Raw genomic sequence first — 17214 nt, forward strand, 5'->3', positions numbered from 1 at the left:
GATCATGCACAGACACTGTGTCTCTAGGCTGCAGTGCTTAACACATTGACTGCCACGCTTCTATCCATCAATGTAGGATCACTGCCACCAGTCTAAGCCTATGGAGATGTTCACCTTCTTTGCAGGGCTATAACCTTTTAAATTGTATTGCTAAATTGACATTACTATGGCCCATTCAACATCGATTATCTATCGTTCAGGATGTAGGAACGTTATACTTTTTCATTCATAGATTCTTCCAAAAATACCTTCTAGAATATAAATATGTTTTTATCGTTTTCTGCAGTAATTCATAGAACGTGAGTTATAGGCATAAACGCATATATAGATTATCAACTGCCGTTTATTGCCGATACACGCTATATTAAAAATGTCAACTGTACATGATTGTATACGTTATGATTCATCATGCGTGGATGAAAGAGGGGGGGGGGTCGTTTATAATTCCGTGATCGTCAGTAAATGCTTTATGTAGTATGGGTGATATATTGATCAGAGTGGTTTGCAGTGAAAAGAATAAACAATCAAGCTGAAAGTAACGTTACTGTCCTCTTACCGTTCGCCGATCCCACTTATTTGACGTCGATCGACTAGATCCATTTCCGGTTTGTATGGCGCAATAAACGCCCAAATCATATCGATTATTGAGTTATGGCAGCGACCCATGCACGCCAGTGTGTGTCTGTAGTCCCGCAACGATATGTGACTGCCGGACGGATTTCCCAGATGCACCGAGATCACCAGATCCACTTCCGGTTGTAACTCGCCCGATCATCCACCAGGCGGCGGTATTGAGGCGTTGCACTGTTGTGCAGAGTCCCACTGTATCAGCAGAGGCTGGGTGGCGGAAATATGAATGCCATGGCGAAATTTTTTTATATGATCTCAATAATGTCGTACAGCGTGGTCTGGCAGAATTAGCATGGCCAGCAAACACGTCGTAAGCCGTTTTTGGCGGTCAATGTGTTAAGAAAGAAAGGCGTCGCAGAACATATTGATTCCTGTTTGGGAGACTTGAACACAGCCGGCCATGATCTGACAGACATGGACAAAATAAATGTCACAACAATGGGAGAAAAAAAGTAGGCGTGCTCAATTCAATGTTAGCAATTAATCAACATAGACTGATTTGATTTGTGAGACGTTTTTTTAACTATCCTGACCTAATTTTTACAGTAGCTGTGTCAAACCTGTGTCTACCCTGATGAATTGAAAATGGGGGACCCTGATGTAAACAAGACGAAAGTCTTTCTCTGGTCTGCATCCCCTTAACAATTGTGTGTATTGAGCTGTACTGTATTGTACCCATTCTGCAATCTGTTAATAAAGTTTTCAATCAATCAATTCAAACAGGTTTGTCCTGCTCAACAACATACTGTATATAACTACTGTATACCAGCTTCAATTTCCTCAAACTCACATGAAATGGAGGCAGAAATAGTAGTTCCTGTTTCTGGTTTGGTTGGTGTTGTGTTGAAATAGATGTGATAAATGTGTTACATGAAATAACACAGGACTTCTTGTTCTTGATTGTATTTACCTTTGTTTTAGTTTACAAGTAGACTCAGTGCCTACTGTGAGGGAAATCAACACAATCAATGAAGGTTTATTCAGAGTTATGGCCTGGATGACCCAACCGGGACACCAGCTGATGTGTCCCCCAGGTGAGCTCAGAGTCCACTCAGGCGTGGCTCTTTATAGGGTGAGAGCGGGGAATTCTGGGTAGGCTGGCTAGGTTCAGGATTGGAGGGGGATCAAGGAGAGGAGGGGTTCTAGTTAGGAGAAGGAGAGGGGGGGGGTATTGGGTGAGGGCGATGAGGTGAGGAAGGGGAGTTATTAGGTGGGGAGGGGGGGCATGGTTTGGCGGGGGGGGGGGGTTGGAGGTGAGAGACAAAAGGTGTGTGAATGGGGGGGTTGATTGGACTTGGGTATTTGGGAGGACAATAGGCTGTTTGTGGGGGAGGGGGGAGATACAGTTATTCCACACTACCTAGTATTTTTGTTTGTGACAGATGTAGAAGTAAATCACTGTATCCAACCAACTTACTGATTATCTCTTACAGAATGACCTCCTAGACCCTAATCAGTCAGGCTTCAGGACTGGTCACTCCACAGAGACGGCCCTCATAGCAGTCACAGAGGCTCTTCACTTAACAAAAGCAAAGGGCCTCTCCTCTGTCCTGATTCTTTTGGACCTTCGGCAGCCTTCGACACGGTGAACCATCAGATCCTCCTCGCGTCCCTCGCAGGAATGGGAGTGACAGGCTCTGCGCTGGCATGGCTGACATCATACCTCGATGACTGCTCCTACCAAGTATCATGGAGAGGAACCCTGTCGCCTGCCCCCCTCGGACGGGTGTCCCCCAGGGCTCTGTCCTTGGACCCCTCCTCTTCTCCCTCTACACCAAATCTCTGGGTAACATATCTCATGCCTTCTCGTATCATTGCTATGCTGATGATACCCAACTCTTCCTCTCCTTTCCTCCCTCAGATATCCATGTCTCTGAGCGGATCTAGGCTTGTCTGTCCGACATCTCCAGAACGTCCATGTTACCCCACTTCTCAGGGACGTGCACTGGCTCCCCATCGCCGCACGAATCCGCTTCACGGTCCTCGACCTGGCATATCGCGCTGCGAAGGGAACGTCCCACCACAGTCAGGACAGCCGAATCCCGGCCAATCTTTCGCTGTCGACTAAAAACACATTTCTTCAATCAATATCTGAAATGAAAAAACAAGAATTATAAAAACTATTTAAAACACTAACCTTCTTACTGTCCTATACTACAGTACCATGCACTCCTCTTACTATACTAATATGCCTTATGTCTATGCGCTCAATACTGCAGCACCCAAGTTTCAGCACTGTTTGATAATTGTTACTCAGCTGAAAGAGTTGTACCTTTCCTGCTGACTTGTACAGAACTTGTAAGTCGCTTTGGATAAAAACATCAGCTAAATGACAAAATGTAAATGTGAATGTAAGTGTGGTTTGGGATGGTGGGAGAGCCCTTATGTTTATGTCATTATGTGCAGGGCCGTCTCAGGGGGTATGCGAGCAGTGCGGTCGCACAGGGCCTCGCGGGAAGGGGGGCCTCGCACAAAAAAAATAAAAAAATAAATTATTTATTATTTTTTTTATTGTTTTTTATTATTTTTTTTTATTTTTTTGCGAGGCCCCCCTTCCCGCGAGGCCCTTTTTCATCACAGACCTAAAATCTAGTTTTGCTTATATGCTTATATATTTCACATTAGACACGTTTGTAGAATGTGTCTGAATTGTTCCTGGCTCTGCGGCTCTGCAGATACACTATTGGAGCTCTGGGGCTCTGCAGCAGACATACTATTGGTTTCAACGAAGGGAGGGGTTACATGTGTCGGCCGGCGTGCGTCAGCTGCTTCTGACTATTTCGCGCCTGCAGCATTGGAGGTTATGCCAGCCAAGAGGAAGAGGACGATCGTTCGGCAGATGGACTGAAGATGAAAGTTGTTGCATGTTAGACAGTTCAGTCAGGCTAGCCATGTCGGCTTAGCTAAAGGCAGGGACAGCTAGTTAGCTTTAGCTACATTATAATATCGAGTGCTAACGTGTGGTTCAGTCGGGATAGCCATGTCGGCTAGTAGCTTAGCTAAAGGCTAACTAGCGTTAGCTAACCTAGAGAGAGCGCGTGCGGCATTGTTATGCCAAGATGAAGAGGATGGTCGTTCAGCAGATGAACTTCGTCAACTCCACGCGGTTGTCTCCATCCTCTTGAACGTTTGGTGAGTTTTTAATGCACTCTATTCTATTCCCGCCGTGGAGATATCTCTCTCTCCCGGGCCGGCTAGCTATCATGGCTAACGTTATGTTGGCTAACGTTATGTGGAGCCAGCGGGCCGGCTAGCTATCGTAGCTGACGTTCTGTTGGACCAGCGGGCCGGCTAGCTATTGTAGCTAACCTTATGTTGAGCTAGCGGGCCGGCTAGCTATCGTAGCTAATGTTATGTTGAGCTAGCGGGCCGGCTAACTATCGTAGCCAACGTTATGTTGAGCTAGCGGGCCGGCTAGCTGTCGTAGACGTTATGTTGAGCCAAGCGGGCCGGCTAGCTAACGTAGCTAACGTTATATTGAGCCAAACGGGCCGGCTAGCTGTCGTAGCTAATGTTATATTGAGCCAAAGCGGGCCGGCTAGCTAACGTAGCTAACGTTATATTGAGCCAAACGGGCCGGCTAGCTGTGGTAGCTAACGGTGTGTACCTGGTGTCAGTACCTGGCTACTCTATTTGCAGTTAGCCTATTTAGCTGATGTCGGCCGTTGGCTCCTTGCTACTTTGTTTTCTCTGGGATAGACCCTCTTCTCTTTGGATTTAAGTGTTGATCTTTGTCCTTTTGGATCTATGTATATTCATGTTGCCTTTGTGAAGTTATCTTTTCCTTCTGTTTTGTTCTTCCATTAAAAGTTGAATATCCTTTAGGGGCTCATCTTAGCTGTCTTGCTTATCTCTCTCATACATGCTCTCTCTCTAACACACACACACAGACATGCTCTCTCTCTCTAACACACAAACACACATGCTCTCTCTCTCTCTTTCTAACACACACAGACATGCTCTATATCTCTCTCTAACACACAAAATGACATGCTCTCTCACTCTATATTTCTCTCTCTTTCTAACACACATATACATGCTCTCTCTCTAACACACACAAACAGACATGCTCTCTCTCTATCTCTCTCTTTCTAACACACACAGACATGCTCTATCTATCTATCTCTCTTCAATTCAAATGGGCTTTATTTCACATTCTTGTATTTCTCCCATAGTGCGGTGGCTTAGCAAAAAAATGTGGACGCGCCGGACAAAAGCACCAAATTCTTTCCACGTATTCCCCATCACCATAGCTTTCATTTTCAAAATCAAGGTTCTGCCCATTAATAAATATCTTGGTCCATAGCGCGCTCAATATTTGAGTGAACACAAAGGTATGGGTATCCCTGTAAACTAGAGAAGCTAAGCTTTCCATTGGTATCATTTCCATTAAGCCCAACCGTTGGGAAGGTGGATTTAATAGGCAATGATTCAAAATTATGTAAAATTTTCGCCTAGAAAAAACTGCCATGCTCATCTTCCAAAAGGTCCCTTGGCCGTTCACATGAATATATCCGAGTGAACATTGGTTGTATAGGTACCCACAAGCCTCTTCTTTCCATACATACCCACTTTGTCCAACTTGCATGCTATTTGGGGCAATAATCAAGCAGGTTTGTGCATGTGGTACAAATGTGTCGAACATTCTAACAACTGACCAAAAATGTGAATGTTGGGTTAGGGTTTGTTGTTAGAACGTTGAACATAGAAGATCAATTTTGGTGTCAAACTACAAATTTTCTGGGTCAATAAATGTGTTAATGCTATGAAGAATGTCACCAGATGAATATTTGTACCATTCTAACAACATATTTACATCATTTTTTAAATGAAGAGTTGGACAATATCGGTACATCGGTATCGGTAAAAAAGCTAATATCGAGCATCCCTAATTAGGATCACTCGTTACTATAAGAACAAATTCTCTCGTAAAGTTATGGCGGAGGGAGGTGGCACAGAGACATAGGAACTTCAATAAATTACATGTATTATTATTAGTGCTGTCAGGCGATTAAAAAAATTTGTCTAATTACAGGATTTGTAAATAATTAGTCTAATTAATCGCATTTTAATCGCATAACCATTTTATGCCTGATATTCTATATTATCTTTTTTTTAATCCTCTTTTTCTCCGCCTGATTTTTCTGTACTTTTCCCCCCATCCCAATTTTAGTCGTTGTACCAATTCCCCCCTCCCCTACCTGGTTGTTGTGCGTATGTACCCCCTACTGGTCGGTCTAGGGAGCCCTGAGGACTACCACATGCTTCCTCCGACACATGCAGAGACAGCCAGCGGCTCTCTTTTCACCTGGCAGCGCAGACTCTCATTGGTGAAGTATAACGTGTGGGAGGTCACGCTGCCTTCACCACTTCCTGTCTTTTGCTTGCGCCGTGAATATTTTCCCTGACGGGGTTGCACTTCCGCGTTCGGTTTGCGCAATCTGATTGGCCACTGACGTTTCTGGTCATGTGACATCTGCGCCAATCGTGTGACGTCTGTTTCTATCACTAGTTAAGCTTAGGCACTCTTTCGAAGTCGGTTAAGGTTAGAGTTTGTCTTAGAGCAGGGCGATAGAACACCAGCCCTGATTCCAAACTCTAACCTTAACCAACTTCGAAAGAGTCGCCTAAGCTTAACCAGTGATAAACTAGGCGTTAGGTAGTTTGCAGGCTGTTCGAGGCGGAAATAGGCGCAGAAACAGGCGTCACACGATTGGCGCAGATGTCACATGACCAGAAACGTCAGTGGCCAATCAGATCGCGCAAACCGAACGCGGAAGTGCAACCCCGTTAGGGAAAATATTCACATGTGCAGGCGCCCAGACCTGACCTGTAGGAGTATCAAATCTAACTGAAGAAGTTATCCCTCTTCTAACAAGAGAGAAAAACGTATAGTTTAGCTTTAAACTATAATGTCATTGCTTATGTCCAGAGATTCCACCTTTGATAACTAAAGTAAGGACACTTGACTTACCTGTTATATTATGTTTTGCCTTTTTAAACATGTCCCTTATCGCGCTGTCCTCTGGCTGCGCTAAGCCACGACAGCTGTCACGAGACACGCACTGAGAGCTGGCCAGTATACTGCGGGAATTTTTATGAAACATTCTGATATTTTCACGGGCACGAGACCACTGCACAAGACCCACGAAAATATCTCCATAACAGTTAAATACGCCTATACGGGCTAAAGAGTTATGATAATAATAATAAATGTAACAAGTGATCCTAATAAAATGTCTATTTGATTCATGCATGTCTGACTGTTAACACATTGAGTGCCACGGACACGTTTTGTCGTTAGTTCATGCCGACCTTTGAGTGCCCCCGACGCTATATAGCGTTTGTTTGTCGTTTCTTTTTTATTGGCGATTTGAATTCATATTTCATCAATCGAGCCTCACGCTAGTGTTGCAGACTCTCTCTGAGCTCAATTGGGAAGATACCGCCCCCTATCGTCTCTCCCTGTGTAACTGCACCCCATTACTTTACACTGACGAAGGGGGTGTGAGGATTCGGAGTTCAGGAGAGGTGTAGGATTCAATCGCAGGACAAAGTGGAGTGAGAGAGACAAGGCGACGTTCCGATAATAATAATAGGTTTACTGAGCACAGCCAACAGGCACACGTTACAGGGGGAAACAAAACCTCAGCAATGCTGGAAAACATGGACTACAAATACGGGAAGGTACTGACACAGGAGATACGGAGATACACACAGCACGGAAGGGTACTGACGGGAAAAACCTAACAACAAAACAATGACACAACACTGGAAGACAGGGGCGGCATGAATATATACAGGACTAATTATAATTGACAAGGAACAGCTGGGCGCTGACAGGCAGGACACATGAATACAAGGGAAGGAGACTAGACACTGAACTAACAGGCAGGAATAAACATTGTAACATAACAACATGGGGAATACAAGGGAGACTAGAACATCTGAACTAATGGGAGATACACAGGGAGCAAGACAGACAACAGACTTGACAATATGTGTACACAAAAGTCCATACGAAGGGCGGCGGCCTGTAGCACCACGAACAGACCGCCCGGGGGCGCCAGAGGACTGTCCAGAAAGTTCAGATCCTGACAGGGGGGCCAGTTTCCTCATTTGACTTTTCCCTCAAGCCAACTGAAGAATCCATTGTGCTTGCCGGCCCGGAAAACGCGTGGATTATGTATTTACAGTACCAACACTGTAATCAATAAGCGTGATCGATATTTGGAATGGCGATCAGGAATTGGAATAATCTTTTTGGATAACATCTGATCTCAGGTAAGGAATTTATTTTACCAGTCTTAGGATAATCAGAGCTATTTTCACAGAGATATAAGCGTTTGCCCTATGCGTGTGTGTGTGTGTGTCTGTGTACGCGCGATCAGGAAATGAGAGAATCGATATTTCAGCCCGCCTCTATAGCGTGCATAAGTACACATACTATTGATAATCTAGCGTTTATTTGAAAATTATTCATAAATAGGCAGAAAAATGACAACGTGTTTGTGTATTCCAGAATATTCCAGTAAATGCCTTTTATCACAGAATCTATATATTTTCCTTGAAAACGAGGGCTTTTCAAAATGCTATAAAATGGAAATTAACTGATTAAAAAACAATCCGTTTAGACAATGTTGACTGCAAACAAGTCATTGATAAGCGACAGGCAGATTAGACACATAGCCATAATTTAAGACAGAGATTATGCGTTCACAACGCTATCATTGAAGTGGGTGGTGGCATTTAACCATGCTTTACCATGTTAATGGCCGGTACTGAAAGTGTTAAACAAGTAAAAAATTATGTAAATATGTTGTTAGAATGGTACAAATATTCATCTGGTGACATTCTTCATAGCATTAACACATTTATTGACCCAGAAAATGTGTAGTTTGACACCAAAATTGATCTTCTATGTTCAACGTTCTAACAACAAACCCTAACCCAACTTTCAAATTTTTGGCAGTTGTTAGAATGTTCGACACATTTGTACCACATACACAAACCTGCTTGATTATTGCCCCAAATAGCATGCAAGTTGGACAAAGTGGGTATGTCTGGAAAGAAGAGGCTTGTGGGTACCTATAAAACCAATGTTCACTCGGATATATTCATGTGAACGGCCAAGGGACCTTTTGGAAGATGAGCATGGCAGTTTTTTCTAGGCGAAAATTTAACATAATTTTGAATCAATTCCTATTAAAGCCACCTTCCCAACAGTTGGGCTTAATGAAAATGATACCAATGTAAAGCTTAGCTTCTCTAGTTTACAGGGATACCAATACCTTTGTGTTCGCTCAAATATTGAGCACGCTATGGACCAAGATATTTATCAATGGGCAGAACCTTGATTTTACATGGCGGCCATCTTGAAATCCATCATGATGACGTGGCCCCTACCCCAAAATGAAAGCTATGATGATGAGGAACACATGGGAAAAATGTGGTGCTTTTGTCCGGCGCGTCCACATCCTTCTCAAATCTGGTGCTAAGCCACCGCACTACCAGTAGGTATGGGAGTTTTGAGTTATTGTCCATGTTTTCAAAGTCTCTTTGGGTGTTTGCAATTTGTGGGAAGTATATGTCTTGGTATAGTGGGCAGGTTGTTAAGAAGTGGAGCTCGGTTTCCACCTCATCTTGTGTGCAGTGGGTCTGTTTAAATCTCGCACAGGGCCTCGCATTTCTCCCAGGCGGCCCTGATCATGTGTATGTTATTATGTGTACGTCATTATGTGTACGTCATACTGTGTATGTAATTATGTGTACATCATTATGTGTGCATCATTATGTGTATGTCATACTGTGTATGTAATTATGTGTACATCATTATGTGTGTGTCATTATGTGTATGTAATACGTATGTGCATCATTATGTGTATGTGTTGTTATGTGTGTCTATTGTGTAAGTTATGTCATTATGTTTACGTCATTATGTTTATGTCATGTGTATGTCATTATGTGTATTTCATTAATCATCTAACGTCATCTAATTCTTCACCCTCTCATATTAAAGTTGATAGTGTGAGTGCAATTTGCGTTGCCTTCAATAGGCATTTAGGCTTGTAATTAATTTAATAGGAACTATAATGGACCTTGTCCTGCTGATTCTGATTGTTTGTGCCCTATGGGCGTCACCTTTCAACCCTTTTCACAGTCAGCTATGATTGATTGAGTGTTCTACAGGTGAGGATAACTTGGAGTCTTTTTTTATTAAGTTGGCTGCACCAGTTATCGCTGAGCAGTTACTTATATTTTTAATCTCTCTATCTCTTCAGGTAGATTTCCTCTAGCTTGTAAAAATCTGCACAAATGATTATTTTACATAAGGGAGGTGATAGGGATCATTTAGATAATTATCATCCTATCTCCAGGTTACCTTGCCTAGCTAAAGTCCTGGAAACACCAGTAAATAAACAACTTACGTTTTTCCTTTCAATTAACTCAGTACTTAGTTCTCAGCAATCTGGTTTTAGAGCCAAAGAGAGTATACTACATCAGCCATCACTCTGGTTACAAATGATATTATCTCAGCATTAGATAAGAAGAAACATTGTGCTGCCCTCTTTGTTGATTTATCAAAAGCCTTTGATACAGTTGATCACTACTTGCTTCTAAAAAAAACGATCTAACATTGGGTTGGATGCTAATGCCTGTGTCTGGTTTCAGGATTATCTATCTTCTAGGCCGCAGTGTGTGAAGTTAGGTCAAGCCCAATCAGAATTGTTGTCCATAACTAAAGGTGTGCTGCAAGGTTCAGTTTTGGGTCCTGTCCTTTTTACAATTGACATTAATGATATTGTTTCTTCTTTGTACGGATGTCATGCCCATTTGTATGCTGATGACACAAGTGTGTACTGTATTGCTGACTGTACAGTTTGCCATTGAGAAATTGCAACTTTCCTTTTATGCTCTTCAGGATGCCCTTGCCAATCTTAAATGAGTTCTTACTGCTAGTAATACTGCTGTCATCCAGGAGATAAGTTTGAATCAGCCGATATCCATAGATTTAATAATAAGAACTTTTAAGTCCTAGTTAGCTCATGTGCAAAGGGGGTTGACATTTTAATGAACAGAAAGCTGAATTTCACTCTCCATACGGCTGGAGTAAATACAGAGGGTATATTTAGTTGTGCATCCATTAATATGAATAACAGTAAGTTATGTCTAGTATCTTTATATGGACAAAATAATCTTGATGCTGCATTTTCTGAATATGTCAGAATTATTGAGGTTTGGTGATTATAAGTTGATCTGGGAGATGAGTTTAATATAACTGTTGATCCTATCATAGATATGTCACATTGTATCCCCCAGAGTCAACCTTAACACATCTCCTCTTATTTGCAGACATTTATGCCTGAATTGAATTTTGTGGATTCATGGCGCCTTAGGAATAGCAGCGTTAAGGACTATACCTTTTTCTCAAATACAAAGACATATTATCGTATTGACTATATCTTTATTTCAGTTAGTTGTTATCAGTTTGTTAGTGCTGCACTGAGATCATGCCTATCCTACTTTCAGATCCTGCCTATACTTACTGATCCTGCCTATTCTACTTTCAAATCATGCCTATCCTACTTAGTACTTTCAGATCATGCCTATCCTACCTAATACTTTCAGATCCTGCCTATCCTACTTTCAGATCCTGCCTATCCTACTTACAGATCATGCTATCCTACTTACAGATCCTGCCTATCCTACTTCCAAATCCTTCGATTTTTTTTGTACACGTGATCTCAAGAAGGTACTGAACAAGCTCAGTTGCTTATGTCTGGTCATTTTTAGCATGGTGTTATTCACCCTCAAAGATGCAAAGAACAATCATAATTCATATTCTCCTTTGTTTCATCACAATTTAAGCAAGCCTAGTAATAGACACACTATTTCTGACACTGGGAATACATTCACTGAGGTCCATAGATGTCCCTAGATACAAAGAATATGCAAATAGCCTTGTAGAAGTGGAGAAATTTTCCATTTACTTAGGTATGTATTTTAGGCGGATTTTCAGAAAATAGGGCTCCGGGCTTAAGAGGTTAACAACGCATTTTCTCTGCAATGTGATTAGAACTGGCCATCATACCGTTTGGCCCATCAATTAATTTAAATATGTTAGTCCCCAGATTCTACACAGTGTGTTCACACTTCAACACGTCATTCAGGGATATAATTACACAAACTGGCTTAAAATGACAGTAGAAATGTTACAGTAAAACCTAATTTATCCAAACCTATTCCATCTGGTTCACCGCGATGCAATGAATGCTTTTTCCATGGATGAACACATTGCATAATAATATATAATAGGGCTGTCAAACGCTTAAATGTTTTAATGTGTTAATTGCATAAGCATAGCATAATATGTGGCCGTCATAATGAATGAGATCATGATAAAATGGTTAGGGGAAGTAATCATAAGTAGGCTAATTCAGTCACAGGAATCTTCAATAACGTTGAATGATGATCCATTCTGTGAATACATTTGTGTTCTGAGTCTGATGTAACCATAGCTTTGTTGACCCAGCAAAGACAGTGTTAAATACAGTAGTCAGCTCGACCTGTAGATGGTATTTCAAACTTAAAAGTGTGGGTTTGTGTGTGTGTGCACATGTGTATTAAATGGCTGTATTTATATAGTGCTTTTATCCAAAGCGCTTTAAGTTCAAGTTTCATGTTTCTTTATTAGTTGTCATACAAAAGTACAGAATACTTTTATATGAAATGCTTCTTTCTGTTTTGCTCCAGAGATTGTGCTAGATAAAAATAGATAAGTATAAAATAAGTATAATAAGTATAAAATAGAAGTCAAGTACGTAGACAAAAGTGTTCAATATATACATATACAATATACAATGCAGAGTAGAAAAGTTTATTTACCAATAAATATAAAGTGTGTTAAGTGTCTAAAGTGGGTAAAGTGGGTGCTGCAGTGAGTTGTTTGTTTAAAGTGAGTGTGTGCGTGTGGATGTGTGTGCTGTGAGTGTATTTGATGGTTGTTACATAGTGTTATTGTGGCCAGCATCCTCTTCTATGCTGTGGCATGCTGGGGAGGCTACATCAACTCAAGGGACACCAACAAGCTCAACAAGCTGGTGAGGAAGGCTAGCTCCGTGGTGGGAGTCGAGCTACCTAGACTTGAGGTGATGGCAGAGAGGGGGATGATAAGGAAGCTGGCTGCATCATGGAGAACCCCTACCACCCCCTCTACGACGAGCTAGTCAAGATGAGAAGCTCGTTCAGCCACAGACTCATTCCCCCCCGACACTCAACTAACCGCCTCGGACAGTCCTTCATACCAGCGGCCATCAGGCTCCACAACAGTGGGCAGCGACTAGTAGCCTCCAGGCTCCACAACAGCGGGCAGCGACAGCGACTGCTACCAGACATTGACCTGGGACTTATAGGAACCCAAGGAGGACAACCTACACTACCTTAGGCTTACTGCACCTTATGTGGATACTGTGATACTGTGAATAATGTATATTTCAGTGGATACCGTGATACTGTGAATAATGTATACTCAGTAGATAGTAAATTATAACACTACCTTATGCATACTGCACCTTATGTGACACTGTGAATAATGTGAATATTTCTTCAGCTAGTCAGATAGTAAATTATATTGACCATATTGATCAAATTGTTTACACTGCCTGTGTTGTTTTTTACTACCTGTACACTGTGTTGTTTTACTACCTGTACCCCCCCCCCCCCTCCCCCCATGCTGCTATGATGCCTGAATTTCCCCAAGGGGATCAATAAAGGAATATCTTATCTTATCTTATCTTATTGTCATTTAGCATCCTGATGGCCTGAGGATAGAAGCTTTTTCTGAGTCTCTCTGTGCTTGCCATGAGACTCATGTATCGCTTGCCTGACTGCAGCAGTTCAAAGAGGCAGTTGTTTGGGTGGCTGGAGTCTTTGATTATTCTCTTAGCCTTACCCATGCACCGCTTGTTGTAAATGTCTTGGAGAGTGGGAAGCTCACCTCCAATTGTGCATTCGGCTGAATGGGCCACTCTCTGTAGTCTGCTACGGTCTTGTGCAGTGCTATTCCCAAACCAGAAGGTGATATTGCCAGTCAGGATGCTCTCTATTGTGCATGAGTAGAAGTTCTTAAGGATCTTCTGACTCACTTGGAACTTCCTTAGGCGCCTAAGAAGTATAGGCGTTGTCGTGCCTCCTTGATAACACTGTCAATGTGTGTGGTCCATGTCAAGTCCTCGGATATGTGGACTCCGAGGTACTTAAAACTGTTCACTCTCTCAACCGGTGCCCCATCGATGCTGAGGGGGCTGTAGTCCCTGACCCCCGGACCTCCTAAAGTCCACAATCATCTCTTTTGTTTTGCTGACGTTCAGGGAGAGGCAGTTCTCCTGACACCACTGCAACAGATTCTTTACCTCTTCCAGGTAGGCCCTCTCATCGTTGGCAGAGATCAGGCCAACCACTACTGTGTCGTCAGCAAATTTGATGATTGTGTTGTTGTTCTACTGTGCCACACAGTTGTTGTGTGTACAGCGAGTAGAGGAGGGGACTCAGAACACAGCCCTGGGGGCCCCTATGTTGAGCGTGATGGATGAGGGGGTGCAGTTGCCTGCTCTCACCACCTGGGGTATACCCGTCAGGAAGTCCAAGACCCACTGGCAGAGGTCATAGTTCAAGCCCAGGTCCCTTAGAATTTGTTCCTCACATTTTACCCATCCACACACCAACGGCGGAGGCAACCATGCAAGGTGCCAACCTGCTCATCGGGAGCAATTAGGGGTTAAGTGTCTTGCTCAAGGACACTTCGACACACTGCCCGGGAGGAGCGGGAATCGAACCGGAAACCTCCGGATAACCAGACGACTGCTCTACCTACCGAGCCACTGTCGCCCGTCGGCCCGTGAAAGACAGAGAGAGGGACAGAGATCACCTTTTATTATAGGTCAATCTAACCTCTCTAACACACACACACACGCGCACACACACACACACACACACACACACACACACACACACACACACACACACACACACACACACACACACATTCACACACACACATTCACACAAGCCATGCTGGGACTGTGTTGGTTTAAATTATTAATGTACCACGTTGCTCTTACCGCTCCAATCTAAAGAACACAGTCTGGACCACAGATGCTTGTTGACGGCTGCAGCAGACCTAAACACACACCCCAGCAGTAGACAGGCACACACACACCTTTCATTGAGTGAGCAGAGGTGTATTTACTCACATCCCATGGTCCTTTGCAGCGTCTCATCCACTCCCTGCCGGCATCGATAGGCGCGGTCTGTTCTCTCTCTGTCTCCCTCGCTCTCCTCCCTGCTCCCCCACCCACCACCATCCATCCTCCTCTCACGCTCTACTCAGTGTGGCTCATTTTCTCTCTCTCTCTCTCTCTTACCAGTGCTGTATCCACTACATCTCTCTTCACCTCTCCTCCTCATCTCTCTCTCGCTCTCTGTTCTTCTTCCTTCTGTCTGTCACTCACTCTTTCTTTATGTCTCTCTCCCCCCTCCCTCCCTCCATCCCTTCTTTTTCCTCCAGTTTGTGTGTGTGTGCTGATACATAGTGTTAGGGTGAGCGGTCTGTGCTGCAGCAGCCAGCAGGATCTCTGAGTGAAGAGGCTGTGAGCTTTCTGACCCCAGTGAGGAGGTGCTCTGGGCTGGGGAACACCACCGATGTGGACCGGGCTCCTGGAGGAACGACAGGAGAATCCCAACAGAGAACCAACGGACAGACAAACAGACAGGGGAGAGCCACGTGGCGAGGACACCTCCGGAGAGAGACCCTGCAGTGACGAGGACCTGTCTCTCCGGTCCTGATCCGCTTTGCGCTGCGAAGGAGAGCAGACTGGAGAGGGCGACGAAAGAGAGGAACAGAGAGAGAGAGAGAGAGAGGGGGGGGGAGTGTTTCCTTGGGGGGTGCGGGAGTCACAGGGGGGGGGGGGGGGTTTGGGGAAGGTTGGGTGAGTGTTTAAAGTGAAGAGGAGGAGGAGGGGGAGTCTGATTTGCCATCAGATCAAAGGAGCAGGAGAGAGGGAGAGCTTTTCACAACAGCCGAGTCTGGGAGGCACAGGGGGAGTCTGAGGCTCTCCAGAGACTAGCACCGAGATTAAAGAGAGAGAGAGACGGATAGAGAGAGAGAGAGAGAGAGGAGAGAGAGAGAGAGAGAGAGAGAGGAGAGAGAGAGAGAGATGAGAGAGAGAGGAGAGAGAGGGGGGGTAGTGAGTGGTATAAGGACGCACAGACCGGGAGGTCTTCACCAGGACCAGGAGAAGGTGCACTTGCCGAGTGAAGAGTTCAGAGGAAGAGGGAGGACGAGGACAACGAGAGTCCCTCTCCAGATACTTGTTTTTTAACTCTCTAGAATCCACGGGACCCCACTCATCATGGCCGTCCAACTCATGCCCGAATCAGCCGTCTGTCTGCTTATGGTGAGTAATGGAGGCTTGCATTACATGTTCTGTATACACACTGTATCCTCTCTCTCTCTCTCTCTCTCTCTCTCTCTCTCTCTCTCTCTCTCTCTCTCTCTCTCTCTCTCTCTCTCTCTCTCTCTCTCTCTCTCTCTCTCTCTCTCTCTCTCTTTCTCTCTCTCTCTCCTTGTAGTATAAACAGCAGCTAAAGCAGGTGGCAAGCTGTCTCCGCATTAGAAGCGATGTTGTTTGTTTGCTCCTCCCCTCTACTACTGTCCTTCATCCTGCCCCCCCCCCCCCCCCCCCCCTGGACACAGAGACACTGTATATTTTCCATTAAACACTTGTCATACTGTAGCTCCAGCTTTGTCTAGCTGCTCCACGTGCACAATGAAACCCTACTGCAGTGGTGTGTAGTGCTGGGGGGGATCTTACACACACACACACACACACACACACACACACACACACACACACACACACACACACACACACACAACACACACACACACACACACACCACACACACACACACACACACACACACACACACATGTGTGGTGTGTGTTGTAGATCTGTGTAGTATTAGTTAAAAGTGTGCATTTTTAATGTGTGGCACGTCTGCTGACTTGTGTGTGTGTGTGTGTGTGTGTGTGTGTGTGTTTGTGTGTGTGTGTGTTTGTGTGTGTGTGTCTGCGTGTGTGTGTGCACGTGTGTGTGTGTGCACGTGTGTGTGTGTGTATGTGTGTGTGTGTGTGTGTGTGTGTGCGTGCGTGTGTGTGTGTGTGTGTGTGTGTGTGTGTGTGTGTGTGTGTGTGTGTGTGTTTGTGTGTGTGTGTGTGTGTGTGTGTGTATGCGCGCATGTGTGTGTGTGTTGGCTGTGTGTGAATCCGTTTCTGAAGGACGTGCTCTGGGTGTGTAATCAGCGTGTGGCCAGAGCCGGTCAGCTTTTGTGTATGTATGTATGTGTGTGTGTGTGTGTGTGTGTGTATGTGTGTGTATGTGACAGTAGAGTGGTTGTCCACATACAGTATAGCAGTAATCTAGAAAAACAAAAACAAAAAGCCCCCTGCTGCTCCTGACAGAATGATTGTCATGTTGTCAGTTTTTTTTTTTTATGACGATCGCTCGGACAAGGACAGGCAGC

This window comes from Notolepis coatsorum (assembly GCF_963971535.1).
Source record: "Notolepis coatsorum genome assembly, chromosome: 18".
NCBI classification, from domain to species: Eukaryota; Metazoa; Chordata; class Actinopteri; order Aulopiformes; family Paralepididae; genus Notolepis; species Notolepis coatsorum.